The sequence below is a fragment of the Doryrhamphus excisus genome, unplaced genomic scaffold (assembly GCF_030265055.1).
Source record: "Doryrhamphus excisus isolate RoL2022-K1 unplaced genomic scaffold, RoL_Dexc_1.0 HiC_scaffold_25, whole genome shotgun sequence".
Taxonomy (NCBI): Eukaryota; Metazoa; Chordata; class Actinopteri; order Syngnathiformes; family Syngnathidae; genus Doryrhamphus; species Doryrhamphus excisus.
Genome location: NW_026652243.1, coordinates 1,645,163 through 1,654,776, shown reverse-complemented (window position 1 = coordinate 1,654,776; position 9,614 = coordinate 1,645,163). Strand labels below are relative to the sequence as shown.

The window sequence follows — 9,614 nt, the reverse complement described above, 5'->3', positions numbered from 1 at the left end:
CGCAGGCCAAACTAGAGTACAGCAAAAAGTGTCAAACAGCGCCCTCTGCTGTCAGGCAAGAGCAGAAACCATAAAAAGCTTACAGCACCTGGTATTCACAGGTGGTCTCCCATCCAAGTACTAACCAGGCCCGCCCCTGCTTAGCTTCCGAGATCGGGCGTTTTCAGGGTAGTATGGCCGTAAGCTGCCAGGACAACTGAAAAGATCCTATTTGAAGAAGACGCAGGCCAAACTAGACTCCAGCAAAAAGTGTCAAACAGCGCCCTCTGCTGTCAGGCAAGAGCAGAAACCATAAAAAGCTTACAGCACCTGGTATTCACAGGCGGTCTCCCATCCAAGTACTAACCAGGCCCGGCCCTGCTTAGCTTCCGAGATCGTACGAGATCGGGCGTTTTCAGGGTAGTATGGCCTAAGCTGCCAGGTCAACTGAAAAGATCCTATTTGAAGGTGTCACAGGCCAAACTAGACTACAGCAAAAAGTGTCAAACAGCGCCCTCTGCTGTCAGGCAAGAGCAGAAACCATAAAAAGCTTACAGCACCTGGTATTCACAGGCGGTCTCCCATCCAAGTACAAACCAGGCCCGCCCCTGCTTAGCTTCCGAGATTGGGCGTTTTCAGGGTAGTATGGCCGTAAGCTGCCAGGACAACTGAAAAGATCTTATTTGAAGGCGACGTAGGCCAAACTAGATCAAGCAAAAAGTGTCAAACAGCGCCCTCTGCTGTCAGGCTACAGCAGAAACCATAAAAAGCTTACAGCACCTGGTATTCCCAGGCGGTCTCCCATCCAAGTACTAACCAGGCCCGCCCCTGCTTAGCTTCCGAGATCGGACGAGATCGGGCGTTTTCAGGGTAGTATGGCCTTAAGCTGCCAGGTCAACTGAAAAGATCCTATTTGAAGGTGACGCAGGCCAAACTAGACTCCAGCAAAACATGTCAAACAGCGCCCTCTGCTGTCAGGCAAGAGCAGAAACCATGAAAAGCTTACAGCACCTGGTATTCCCAGGCGGTCACCCATTCAAGTACTAACCAGGCCCGCCCCTGCTTAGCTTCCGAGATCGGACGAGATCAGGCGTTTTCAGGGTGGTATGGCCGTAAGCTGCCAGGACAACTGAAAAGATCTTATTTGAAGGCGATGCAGGCCAAACTAGATCCAGCAAAAAGTGTCAAACAGCGCCCTCTGCTGTCAGGCTAGAGCAGAAACCATAAAAAGCTTACAGCACCTGGTATTCCCAGGCGGTCTCCCATCCAAGTACTAACCAGGCCCTCCCCTGCTTAGCTTCCGAGATCATGCGTTTTCAGGGTAGTGTGGCCGTAAGCTGCCAGGGCAACTGTAAAGATCATATTTGAAGGCGACGCAGGCCAAACTAGACTCCAGCAAAAAGTGTCAAACAGCGCCCTCTGCTGTCAGGCAAGAGCAGAAACCATAAAAAGCTTACAGCACCTGGTATTCCCAGGCGGTCTCCCATCCAAGTACTAACCAGGCCCGCCCCTGCTTAGCTTCCGAGATCGGACGAGATCGGGCGTTTTCAGGGTAGTATGGCCGTAAGCTGCCACATCAACTGAAAAGATCCTATTTGAAGGCGACGCAGGCCAAACTAGACTCCAGCAAAAAGTGTCAAACAGCGCCCTCTGCTGTCAGGCAAGAGCAGAAACCATAAAAAGCTTACAGCACCTGGTATTCCCAGGCGGTCTCCCATCCAAGTACTAACCAGGCCCGCCCCTGCTTAGCTTCCGAGATCAGACGAGATCAGGCGTTTTCAGGGTAGTATGGCCGTAAGCTGCCAGGTCAACTGAAAAGATCTTATTTGAAGGCGACGCAGGCCAAACTAGATCCAGCAAAAAGTGTCAAACAGCGCCCTCTGCTGTCAGGCTAGAGCAGAAACCATAAAAAGCTTACAGCACCTGGTATTCCCAGGCGGTCTCCCATCCAAGTACTAACCAGGCCCGCCCCTGCTTAGCTTCCGAGATCGGACGAGATCGGGCGTTTTCAGGGTAGTATGGCCGTAAGCTGCCAGGACAACTGAAAAGATCTTATTTGAAGGCGACGCAGGCCAAACTAGATCCAGCAAAAAGTGTCAAACAGCGCCCTCTGCTGTCAGGCTAGAGCAGAAACCATAAAAAGCTTACAGCACCTGGTATTCCCAGGCGGTCTCCCATCCAAGTACTAACCAGGCCCGCCCCTGCTTAGCTTCCGAGATCGGACGAGATCGGGCGTTTTCAGGGTAGTATGGCCGTAAGCTGCCAGGTCAACTGAAAAGATCCTATTTGAAGGTGACGCAGGCCAAACTAGACTACAGCAAAAAGTGTCAAACAGCGCCCTCTGCTGTCAGGCAAGAGCAGAAACCATAAAAAGCTTACAGCACCTGGTATTCACAGGCGGTCTCCCATCCAAGTACTAACCAGGCCCGCCCCTGCTTAGCTTCCGAGATCGGGCGTTTTCAGGGTAGTATGGCCGTAAGCTGCCAGGACAACTGAAAAGATCCTATTTGAAGAAGACGCAGGCCAAACTAGACTCCAGCAAAAAGTGTCAAACAGCGCCCTCTGCTGTCAGGCAAGAGCAGAAACCATAAAAAGCTTACAGCACCTGGTAATCCCAGGCGGTCTCCCATCCAAGTACTAACCAGGACCGCCCCTGCTTAGCTTCCGAGATCGGACGAGATCGGGCGTTTTCAGGGTAGTATGGCCAAAAGCTGCCAAGGCAACTGAAAAGATCCTATTTGAAGGCGACGCAGGACAAACTAGACTCCAGCAAAACATGTCAAACAGCGCCCTCTGCTGTCAGGCAAGAGCAGAAACCATGAAAAGCTTACAGCACCTGGTATTCCCAGGCGGTCTCCCATCCAAGTACTAACCAGGCCCGCCCCTGCTTAGCTTCCGAGATCGGACGAGATCGGGCGTTTTCAGGGTAGTATGGCCGTAAGCTGCCAGGTCAACTGAAAAGATCCTATTTGAAGGTGACGCAGGCCAAACTAGACTACAGCAAAAAGTGTCAAACAGCGCCCTCTGCTGTCAGGCAAGAGCAGAAACCATAAAAAGCTTACAGCACCTGGTATTCACAGGCGGTCTCCCATCCAAGTACTAACCAGGCCCGCCCCTGCTTAGCTTCCGAGATCGGGCGTTTTCAGGGTAGTATGGCCGTAAGCTGCCAGGACAACTGAAAAGATCTTATTTGAAGGCGACGCAGGCCAAACTAGATCAAGCAAAAAGTGTCAAACAGCGCCCTCTGCTGTCAGGCTTGAGCAGAAACCATAAAAAGCTTACAGCACCTGGTATTCCCAGGCGGTCTCCCATCCAAGTACTAACCAGGCCCGCCCCTGCTTAGCTTCCGAGATCGGACGAGATCGGGCGTTTTCAGGGTAGTATGGCCGTAAGCTGCCAGGTCAACTGAAAAGATCCTATTTGAAGGTGACGCAGGCCAAACTAGACTCCAGCAAAACATGTCAAACAGCGCCCTCTGCTGTCAGGCAAGAGCAGAAACCATGAAAAGCTTACAGCACCTGATATTCCCAGGCGGTCTCCCATCCAAGTACTAACCAGTCCCGCCCCTGCTTAGCTTCCGAGATCGGACGAGATCGGGCGTTTTCAGGGTAGTATGGCCGTAAGCTGCCAGGGCAACTGAAAAGATCCTATTTGAAGAAGACGCAGGCCAAACTAGACTCCAGCAAAAAGTGTCAAACAGCGCCCTCTGCTGTCAGGCAAGAGCAGAAACCATGAAAAGCTTACAGCACCTGGTATTCCCAGGCGGTCTCCCATCCAAGTACTAACCAGGCCCGCCCCTGCTTAGCTTCCGAGATCGCACGAGATCAGGCGTTTTCAGGGTGGTATGGCCGTAAGCTGCCAGGACAACTGAAAAGATCTTATTTGAAGGCGACGCAGGCCAAACTAGATCCAGCAAAAAGTGTCAAACAGCGCCCTCTGCTGTCAGGCTAGAGCAGAAACCATAAAAAGCTTACAGCACCTGGTATTCCCAGGCGGTCTCCCATCCAAGTACTAACCAGGCCCTCCCCTGCTTAGCTTCCGAGATCAGGCGTTTTCAGGGTAGTGTGGCCGTAAGCTGCCAGGGCAACTGTAAAGATCCTATTTGAAGGCGACGCAGGCCAAACTAGACTCCAGCAAAAAGTGTCAAACAGCGCCCTCTGCTGTCAGGCAAGAGCAGAAACCATAAAAAGCTTACAGCACCTGGTATTCCCAGGCGGTCTCCCATCCAAGTACAAACCAGGCCCGCCCCTGCTTAGCTTCCGAGATCGGACGAGATCGGGCGTTTTCAGGGTAGTATGGCCGTAAGCTGCCACATCAACTGAAAAGATCCTATTTGAAGGCGACGCAGGCCAAACTAGACTCCAGCAAAAAGTGTCAAACAGTGCCCTCTGCTGTCAGGCAAGAGCAGAAACCATAAAAAGCTTACAGCACCTGGTATTCCCAGGCGGTCTCCCATCCAAGTACTAACCAGGCCCGCCCCTGCTTAGCTTCCGAGATCGGACGAGATCGGGCGTTTTCAGGGTAGTATGGCCGTAAGCTGCCAGGTCAACTGAAAAGATCCTATTTGAAGGTGACGCAGGCCAAACTAGACGACAGCAAAAAGTGTCAAACAGCGCCCTCTGCTGTCAGGCAAGAGCAGAAACCATAAAAAGCTTACAGCACCTGGTATTCACAGGCGGTCTCCCATCCAAGTACTAACCAGGCCCGGCCCTGCTTAGCTTCTGAGATCGTACGAGATCGGGCGTTTTCAGGGTAGTATGGCCTAAGCTGCGAGGTCAACTGAAAAGATCCTATTTGAAGGTGACGCAGGCCAAACTAGAGTACAGCAAAAAGTGTCAAACAGCGCCCTCTGCTGTCAGGCAAGAGCAGAAACCATAAAAAGCTTACAGCACCTGGTATTCACAGGCGGTCTCCCATCCAAGTACTACCCAGGCCCGCCCCTGCTTAGCTTCCGAGATCGGGCGTTTTCAGGGTAGTATGGCCGTAAGCTGCCAGGACAACTGAAAAGATCCTATTTGAAGAAGACGCAGGCCAAACTAGACTCCAGCAAAAAGTGTCAAACAGCGCCCTCTGCTGTCAGGCAAGAGCAGAAACCATAAAAAGCTTACAGCACCTGGTAATCCCAGGCGGTCTCCCATCCAAGTACTAACCAGGACCGCCCCTGCTTAGCTTCCGAGATCGGACGAGATCGGGCATTTTCAGGGTAGTATGGCCGTAAGCTGCCAGGTCAACTGAAAAGATCCTATTTGAAGGTGACGCAGGCCAAACTAGACTACAGCAAAAAGTGTCAAACAGCGCCCTCTGCTGTCAGGCAAGAGCAGAAACCATAAAAAGCTTACAGCACCTGGTATTCACAGGCGGTCTCGCATCCAAGTACTAACCAGGCCCGGCCCTGCTTAGCTTCCGAGATCGTACGAGATCGGGCGTTTTCAGGGTAGTATGGCCTAAGCTGCCAGGTCAACTGAAAAGATCCTATTTGAAGGTGACACAGGCCAAACTAGACTACAGCAAAAAGTGTCAAACAGCGCCCTCTGCTGTCAGGCAAGAGCAGAAACCATAAAAAGCTTACAGCACCTGGTATTCACAGGCGGTCTCCCATCCAAGTACAAACCAGGCCCGCCCCTGCTTAGCTTCCGAGATTGGGCGTTTTCAGGGTAGTATGGCCGTAAGCTGCCAGGACAACTGAAAAGATCTTATTTGAAGGCGACGCAGGCCAAACTAGATCAAGCAAAAAGTGTCAAACAGCGCCCTCTGCTGTCAGGCTACAGCAGAAACCATAAAAAGCTTACAGCACCTGGTATTCCCAGGCGGTCTCCCATCCAAGTACTAACCAGGCCCGCCCCTGCTTAGCTTCCGAGATCGGACGAGATCGGGCGTTTTCAGGGTAGTATGGCCGTAAGCTGCCAGGTCAACTGAAAAGATCCTATTTGAAGGTGACGCAGGCCAAACTAGACTCCAGCAAAACATGTCAAACAGCGCCCTCTGCTGTCAGGCAAGAGCAGAAACCATGAAAAGCTTACAGCACCTGGTATTCCCAGGCGGTCTCCCATCCAAGTACTAACCAGGCCCGCCCCTGCTTAGCTTCCGAGATCGGACGAGATCAGGCGTTTTCAGGGTGGTATGGCCGTAAGCTGCCAGGACAACTGAAAAGATCTTATTTGAAGGCGATGCAGGCCAAACTAGATCCAGCAAAAAGTGTCAAACAGCGCCCTCTGCTGTCAGGCTAGAGCAGAAACCATAAAAAGCTTACAGCACCTGGTATTCCCAGGCGGTCTCCCATCCAAGTACTAACCAGGCCCTCCCCTGCTTAGCTTCCGAGATCAGGCGTTTTCAGGGTAGTGTGGCCGTAAGCTGCCAGGGCAACTGTAAAGATCCTATTTGAAGGCGACGCAGGCCAAACTAGACTCCAGCAAAAAGTGTCAAACAGCGCCCTCTGCTGTCAGGCAAGAGCAGAAACCATAAAAAGCTTACAGCACCTGGTATTCCCAGGCGGTCTCCCATCCAAGTACTAACCAGGCCCGCCCCTGCTTAGCTTCCGAGATCGGACGAGATCGGGCGTTTTCAGGGTAGTATGGCCGTAAGCTGCCACATCAACTGAAAAGATCCTATTTGAAGGCGACGCAGGCCAAACTAGACTCCAGCAAAAAGTGTCAAACAGCGCCCTCTGCTGTCAGGCAAGAGCAGAAACCATAAAAAGCTTACAGCACCTGGTATTCCCAGGCGGTCTCCCATCCAAGTACTAACCAGGCCCGCCCCTGCTTAGCTTCCGAGATCGGACGAGATCGGGCGTTTTCAGGGTAGTATGGCCGTAAGCTGCCAGGACAACTGAAAAGATCCTATTTGAAGGCGACGCAGGCCAAACTAGACTCCAGCAAAAAGTGTCAAACAGCGCCCTCTGCTGTCAGGCAAGAGCAGAAACCATAAAAAGCTTACAGCACCTGGTATTCCCAGGCGGTCTCCCATCCAAGTACTAACCAGGCCCGCCCCTGCTTAGCTTCCGAGATTGGACGAGATCGGGCGTTTTCAGGGTAGTATGGCCGTAAGCTGCCAGGTCAACTGAAAAGATCCTATTTGAAGGTGACGCAGGCCAAACTAGACTACAGCAAAAAGTGTCAAACAGCGCCCTCTGCTGTCAGGCAAGAGCAGAAACCATAAAAAGCTTACAGCACCTGGTAATCCCAGGCGGTCTCCCATCCAAGTACTAACCAGGACCGCCCCTGCTTAGCTTCCGAGATCGGACGAGATCGGGCATTTTCAGGGTAGTATGGCCGTAAGCTGCCAGGTCAACTGAAAAGATCCTATTTGAAGGTGACGCAGGCCAAACTAGACTACAGCAAAAAGTGTCAAACAGCGCCCTCTGCTGTCAGGCAAGAGCAGAAACCATAAAAAGCTTACAGCACCTGGTATTCACAGGCGGTCTCGCATCCAAGTACTAACCAGGCCCGGCCCTGCTTAGCTTCCGAGATCGTACGAGATCGGGCGTTTTCAGGGTAGTATGGCCTAAGCTGCCAGGTCAACTGAAAAGATCCTATTTGAAGGTGACACAGGCCAAACTAGACTACAGCAAAAAGTGTCAAACAGCGCCCTCTGCTGTCAGGCAAGAGCAGAAACCATAAAAAGCTTACAGCACCTGGTATTCACAGGCGGTCTCCCATCCAAGTACAAACCAGGCCCGCCCCTGCTTAGCTTCCGAGATTGGGCGTTTTCAGGGTAGTATGGCCGTAAGCTGCCAGGACAACTGAAAAGATCTTATTTGAAGGCGACGCAGGCCAAACTAGATCAAGCAAAAAGTGTCAAACAGCGCCCTCTGCTGTCAGGCTACAGCAGAAACCATAAAAAGCTTACAGCACCTGGTATTCCCAGGCGGTCTCCCATCCAAGTACTAACCAGGCCCGCCCCTGCTTAGCTTCCGAGATCGGACGAGATCGGGCGTTTTCAGGGTAGTATGGCCGTAAGCTGCCAGGTCAACTGAAAAGATCCTATTTGAAGGTGACGCAGGCCAAACTAGACTCCAGCAAAACATGTCAAACAGCGCCCTCTGCTGTCAGGCAAGAGCAGAAACCATGAAAAGCTTACAGCACCTGGTATTCCCAGGCGGTCTCCCATCCAAGTACTAACCAGGCCCGCCCCTGCTTAGCTTCCGAGATCGGACGAGATCAGGCGTTTTCAGGGTGGTATGGCCGTAAGCTGCCAGGACAACTGAAAAGATCTTATTTGAAGGCGATGCAGGCCAAACTAGATCCAGCAAAAAGTGTCAAACAGCGCCCTCTGCTGTCAGGCTAGAGCAGAAACCATAAAAAGCTTACAGCACCTGGTATTCCCAGGCGGTCTCCCATCCAAGTACTAACCAGGCCCTCCCCTGCTTAGCTTCCGAGATCAGGCGTTTTCAGGGTAGTGTGGCCGTAAGCTGCCAGGGCAACTGTAAAGATCCTATTTGAAGGCGACGCAGGCCAAACTAGACTCCAGCAAAAAGTGTCAAACAGCGCCCTCTGCTGTCAGGCTAGAGCAGAAACCATAAAAAGCTTACAGCACCTGGTATTCCCAGGCGGTCTCCCATCCAAGTACTAACCAGGCCCGCCCCTGCTTAGCTTCCGAGATCGGATGAGATCGGGCGTTTTCAGGGTAGTATGGCCGTAAGCTTCCACATCAACTGAAAAGATCCTATTTGAAGGCGACGCAGGCCAAACTAGACTCCAGCAAAAAGTGTCAAACAGCGCCCTCTGCTGTCAGGCAAGAGCAGAAACCATAAAAAGCTTACAGCACCTGGTATTCCCAGGCGGTCTCCCATCCAAGTACTAACCAGGCCCGCCCCTGCTTAGCTTCCGAGATCGGACGAGATCGGGCGTTTTCAGGGTAGTATGGCCGTAAGCTGCCAGGACAACTGAAAAGATCCTATTTGAAGGCGACGCAGGCCAAACTAGACTCCAGCAAAAAGTGTCAAACAGCGCCCTCTGCTGTCAGGCAAGAGCAGAAACCATAAAAAGCTTACAGCACCTGGTATTCCCAGGCGGTCTCCCATCCAAGTACTAACCAGGCCCGCCCCTGCTTAGCTTCCGAGATTGGACGAGATCGGGCGTTTTCAGGGTAGTATGGCCGTAAGCTGCCAGGACAACTGAAAAGATCCTATTTGAAGGCGACGCAGGCCAAACTAGACTCCAGCAAAAAGTGTCAAACAGCGCCCTCTGCTGTCAGGCAAGAGCAGAAACCATAAAAAGCTTACAGCACCTGGTATTCCCAGGCGGTCTCCCATCCAAGTACTAACCAGGCCCGCCCCTGCTTAGCTTCCGAGATCGGACGAGATCGGGCGTTTTCAGGGTAGTATGGCCGTAAGCTGCCAGGTCAACTGAAAAGATCCTATTTGAAGGTGACGCAGGCCAAACTAGACTACAGCAAAAAGTGTCAAACAGCGCCCTCTGCTGTCAGGCAAGAGCAGAAACCATAAAAAGCTTACAGCACCTGGTATTCACAGGCGGTCTCCCATCCAAGTACTAACCAGGCCGGCCCTGCTTAGCTTCCGAGATCGTACGAGATCGGGCGTTTTCAGGGTAGTATGGCCTAAGCTGCCAGGTCAACTGAAAAGATCCTATTTGAAGGTGACACAGGCCAAACTAGACTACAGCAAAAAGTGTCAAACA

The 9,614-nt window shown here is 52.1% G+C and overlaps 27 non-coding genes and 15 pseudogenes across 27 annotated transcripts; all 42 read right to left on the bottom strand.

The window, feature by feature from the left end:
* Nucleotides 1-76: 76 nt before the first annotated feature.
* LOC131112118 (5S ribosomal RNA) lies at nucleotides 77-185 on the bottom strand (annotated as a pseudogene).
* A 112-nt stretch (nucleotides 186-297) lies between these two features.
* On the bottom strand, nucleotides 298-415 carry LOC131111474 (5S ribosomal RNA). Its single transcript, XR_009121185.1, has one exon. It is a non-coding gene; the product is annotated as a 5S ribosomal RNA (ribosomal RNA).
* Nucleotides 416-527: 112 nt separating this feature from the next.
* On the bottom strand, nucleotides 528-636 carry LOC131113942 (5S ribosomal RNA; annotated as a pseudogene).
* Nucleotides 637-747: 111 nt separating this feature from the next.
* On the bottom strand, nucleotides 748-866 carry LOC131117064 (5S ribosomal RNA). The gene has a single exon (XR_009124294.1). It is a non-coding gene; the product is annotated as a 5S ribosomal RNA (ribosomal RNA).
* Nucleotides 867-978: 112 nt separating this feature from the next.
* Nucleotides 979-1,097, bottom strand: LOC131115338 (5S ribosomal RNA). The gene has a single exon (XR_009122618.1). It is a non-coding gene; the product is annotated as a 5S ribosomal RNA (ribosomal RNA).
* Nucleotides 1,098-1,208: 111 nt separating this feature from the next.
* On the bottom strand, nucleotides 1,209-1,317 carry LOC131113890 (5S ribosomal RNA; annotated as a pseudogene).
* A 112-nt stretch (nucleotides 1,318-1,429) lies between these two features.
* Nucleotides 1,430-1,548, bottom strand: LOC131115154 (5S ribosomal RNA). Its single transcript, XR_009122442.1, has one exon. It is a non-coding gene; the product is annotated as a 5S ribosomal RNA (ribosomal RNA).
* Nucleotides 1,549-1,660: 112 nt separating this feature from the next.
* On the bottom strand, nucleotides 1,661-1,779 carry LOC131116142 (5S ribosomal RNA). The gene has a single exon (XR_009123403.1). It is a non-coding gene; the product is annotated as a 5S ribosomal RNA (ribosomal RNA).
* A 111-nt stretch (nucleotides 1,780-1,890) lies between these two features.
* On the bottom strand, nucleotides 1,891-2,009 carry LOC131115153 (5S ribosomal RNA). Its single transcript, XR_009122441.1, has one exon. It is a non-coding gene; the product is annotated as a 5S ribosomal RNA (ribosomal RNA).
* Nucleotides 2,010-2,120: 111 nt separating this feature from the next.
* On the bottom strand, nucleotides 2,121-2,239 carry LOC131115152 (5S ribosomal RNA). The gene has a single exon (XR_009122440.1). It is a non-coding gene; the product is annotated as a 5S ribosomal RNA (ribosomal RNA).
* A 112-nt stretch (nucleotides 2,240-2,351) lies between these two features.
* LOC131112353 (5S ribosomal RNA) lies at nucleotides 2,352-2,460 on the bottom strand (annotated as a pseudogene).
* A 112-nt stretch (nucleotides 2,461-2,572) lies between these two features.
* LOC131118997 (5S ribosomal RNA) lies at nucleotides 2,573-2,691 on the bottom strand. Its single transcript, XR_009126136.1, has one exon. It is a non-coding gene; the product is annotated as a 5S ribosomal RNA (ribosomal RNA).
* A 112-nt stretch (nucleotides 2,692-2,803) lies between these two features.
* Nucleotides 2,804-2,922, bottom strand: LOC131115151 (5S ribosomal RNA). Its single transcript, XR_009122439.1, has one exon. It is a non-coding gene; the product is annotated as a 5S ribosomal RNA (ribosomal RNA).
* Nucleotides 2,923-3,034: 112 nt separating this feature from the next.
* Nucleotides 3,035-3,143, bottom strand: LOC131112352 (5S ribosomal RNA; annotated as a pseudogene).
* A 111-nt stretch (nucleotides 3,144-3,254) lies between these two features.
* On the bottom strand, nucleotides 3,255-3,373 carry LOC131115150 (5S ribosomal RNA). Its single transcript, XR_009122438.1, has one exon. It is a non-coding gene; the product is annotated as a 5S ribosomal RNA (ribosomal RNA).
* A 112-nt stretch (nucleotides 3,374-3,485) lies between these two features.
* LOC131117705 (5S ribosomal RNA) lies at nucleotides 3,486-3,604 on the bottom strand. The gene has a single exon (XR_009124915.1). It is a non-coding gene; the product is annotated as a 5S ribosomal RNA (ribosomal RNA).
* A 112-nt stretch (nucleotides 3,605-3,716) lies between these two features.
* Nucleotides 3,717-3,835, bottom strand: LOC131115870 (5S ribosomal RNA). The gene has a single exon (XR_009123139.1). It is a non-coding gene; the product is annotated as a 5S ribosomal RNA (ribosomal RNA).
* A 111-nt stretch (nucleotides 3,836-3,946) lies between these two features.
* LOC131112878 (5S ribosomal RNA) lies at nucleotides 3,947-4,055 on the bottom strand (annotated as a pseudogene).
* A 112-nt stretch (nucleotides 4,056-4,167) lies between these two features.
* Nucleotides 4,168-4,286, bottom strand: LOC131115796 (5S ribosomal RNA). The gene has a single exon (XR_009123066.1). It is a non-coding gene; the product is annotated as a 5S ribosomal RNA (ribosomal RNA).
* Nucleotides 4,287-4,398: 112 nt separating this feature from the next.
* Nucleotides 4,399-4,517, bottom strand: LOC131115148 (5S ribosomal RNA). Its single transcript, XR_009122436.1, has one exon. It is a non-coding gene; the product is annotated as a 5S ribosomal RNA (ribosomal RNA).
* A 112-nt stretch (nucleotides 4,518-4,629) lies between these two features.
* On the bottom strand, nucleotides 4,630-4,747 carry LOC131112104 (5S ribosomal RNA; annotated as a pseudogene).
* Nucleotides 4,748-4,859: 112 nt separating this feature from the next.
* LOC131112054 (5S ribosomal RNA) lies at nucleotides 4,860-4,968 on the bottom strand (annotated as a pseudogene).
* Nucleotides 4,969-5,080: 112 nt separating this feature from the next.
* On the bottom strand, nucleotides 5,081-5,199 carry LOC131118735 (5S ribosomal RNA). The gene has a single exon (XR_009125890.1). It is a non-coding gene; the product is annotated as a 5S ribosomal RNA (ribosomal RNA).
* Nucleotides 5,200-5,311: 112 nt separating this feature from the next.
* Nucleotides 5,312-5,429, bottom strand: LOC131112703 (5S ribosomal RNA; annotated as a pseudogene).
* A 112-nt stretch (nucleotides 5,430-5,541) lies between these two features.
* On the bottom strand, nucleotides 5,542-5,650 carry LOC131113941 (5S ribosomal RNA; annotated as a pseudogene).
* Nucleotides 5,651-5,761: 111 nt separating this feature from the next.
* LOC131115147 (5S ribosomal RNA) lies at nucleotides 5,762-5,880 on the bottom strand. The gene has a single exon (XR_009122435.1). It is a non-coding gene; the product is annotated as a 5S ribosomal RNA (ribosomal RNA).
* Nucleotides 5,881-5,992: 112 nt separating this feature from the next.
* LOC131114187 (5S ribosomal RNA) lies at nucleotides 5,993-6,111 on the bottom strand. Its single transcript, XR_009121576.1, has one exon. It is a non-coding gene; the product is annotated as a 5S ribosomal RNA (ribosomal RNA).
* A 111-nt stretch (nucleotides 6,112-6,222) lies between these two features.
* LOC131112877 (5S ribosomal RNA) lies at nucleotides 6,223-6,331 on the bottom strand (annotated as a pseudogene).
* A 112-nt stretch (nucleotides 6,332-6,443) lies between these two features.
* Nucleotides 6,444-6,562, bottom strand: LOC131115146 (5S ribosomal RNA). The gene has a single exon (XR_009122434.1). It is a non-coding gene; the product is annotated as a 5S ribosomal RNA (ribosomal RNA).
* Nucleotides 6,563-6,674: 112 nt separating this feature from the next.
* Nucleotides 6,675-6,793, bottom strand: LOC131115145 (5S ribosomal RNA). Its single transcript, XR_009122433.1, has one exon. It is a non-coding gene; the product is annotated as a 5S ribosomal RNA (ribosomal RNA).
* Nucleotides 6,794-6,905: 112 nt separating this feature from the next.
* Nucleotides 6,906-7,024, bottom strand: LOC131116812 (5S ribosomal RNA). The gene has a single exon (XR_009124049.1). It is a non-coding gene; the product is annotated as a 5S ribosomal RNA (ribosomal RNA).
* Nucleotides 7,025-7,136: 112 nt separating this feature from the next.
* On the bottom strand, nucleotides 7,137-7,255 carry LOC131118734 (5S ribosomal RNA). Its single transcript, XR_009125889.1, has one exon. It is a non-coding gene; the product is annotated as a 5S ribosomal RNA (ribosomal RNA).
* A 112-nt stretch (nucleotides 7,256-7,367) lies between these two features.
* LOC131112702 (5S ribosomal RNA) lies at nucleotides 7,368-7,485 on the bottom strand (annotated as a pseudogene).
* Nucleotides 7,486-7,597: 112 nt separating this feature from the next.
* On the bottom strand, nucleotides 7,598-7,706 carry LOC131113939 (5S ribosomal RNA; annotated as a pseudogene).
* Nucleotides 7,707-7,817: 111 nt separating this feature from the next.
* LOC131115144 (5S ribosomal RNA) lies at nucleotides 7,818-7,936 on the bottom strand. Its single transcript, XR_009122432.1, has one exon. It is a non-coding gene; the product is annotated as a 5S ribosomal RNA (ribosomal RNA).
* Nucleotides 7,937-8,048: 112 nt separating this feature from the next.
* On the bottom strand, nucleotides 8,049-8,167 carry LOC131114176 (5S ribosomal RNA). Its single transcript, XR_009121575.1, has one exon. It is a non-coding gene; the product is annotated as a 5S ribosomal RNA (ribosomal RNA).
* Nucleotides 8,168-8,278: 111 nt separating this feature from the next.
* LOC131112876 (5S ribosomal RNA) lies at nucleotides 8,279-8,387 on the bottom strand (annotated as a pseudogene).
* A 112-nt stretch (nucleotides 8,388-8,499) lies between these two features.
* On the bottom strand, nucleotides 8,500-8,618 carry LOC131115038 (5S ribosomal RNA). The gene has a single exon (XR_009122331.1). It is a non-coding gene; the product is annotated as a 5S ribosomal RNA (ribosomal RNA).
* A 112-nt stretch (nucleotides 8,619-8,730) lies between these two features.
* Nucleotides 8,731-8,849, bottom strand: LOC131115142 (5S ribosomal RNA). The gene has a single exon (XR_009122430.1). It is a non-coding gene; the product is annotated as a 5S ribosomal RNA (ribosomal RNA).
* Nucleotides 8,850-8,961: 112 nt separating this feature from the next.
* On the bottom strand, nucleotides 8,962-9,080 carry LOC131116811 (5S ribosomal RNA). Its single transcript, XR_009124048.1, has one exon. It is a non-coding gene; the product is annotated as a 5S ribosomal RNA (ribosomal RNA).
* A 112-nt stretch (nucleotides 9,081-9,192) lies between these two features.
* Nucleotides 9,193-9,311, bottom strand: LOC131115141 (5S ribosomal RNA). Its single transcript, XR_009122429.1, has one exon. It is a non-coding gene; the product is annotated as a 5S ribosomal RNA (ribosomal RNA).
* Nucleotides 9,312-9,423: 112 nt separating this feature from the next.
* LOC131113044 (5S ribosomal RNA) lies at nucleotides 9,424-9,540 on the bottom strand (annotated as a pseudogene).
* Between the last annotated feature and the right edge of the window lie 74 nt (nucleotides 9,541-9,614).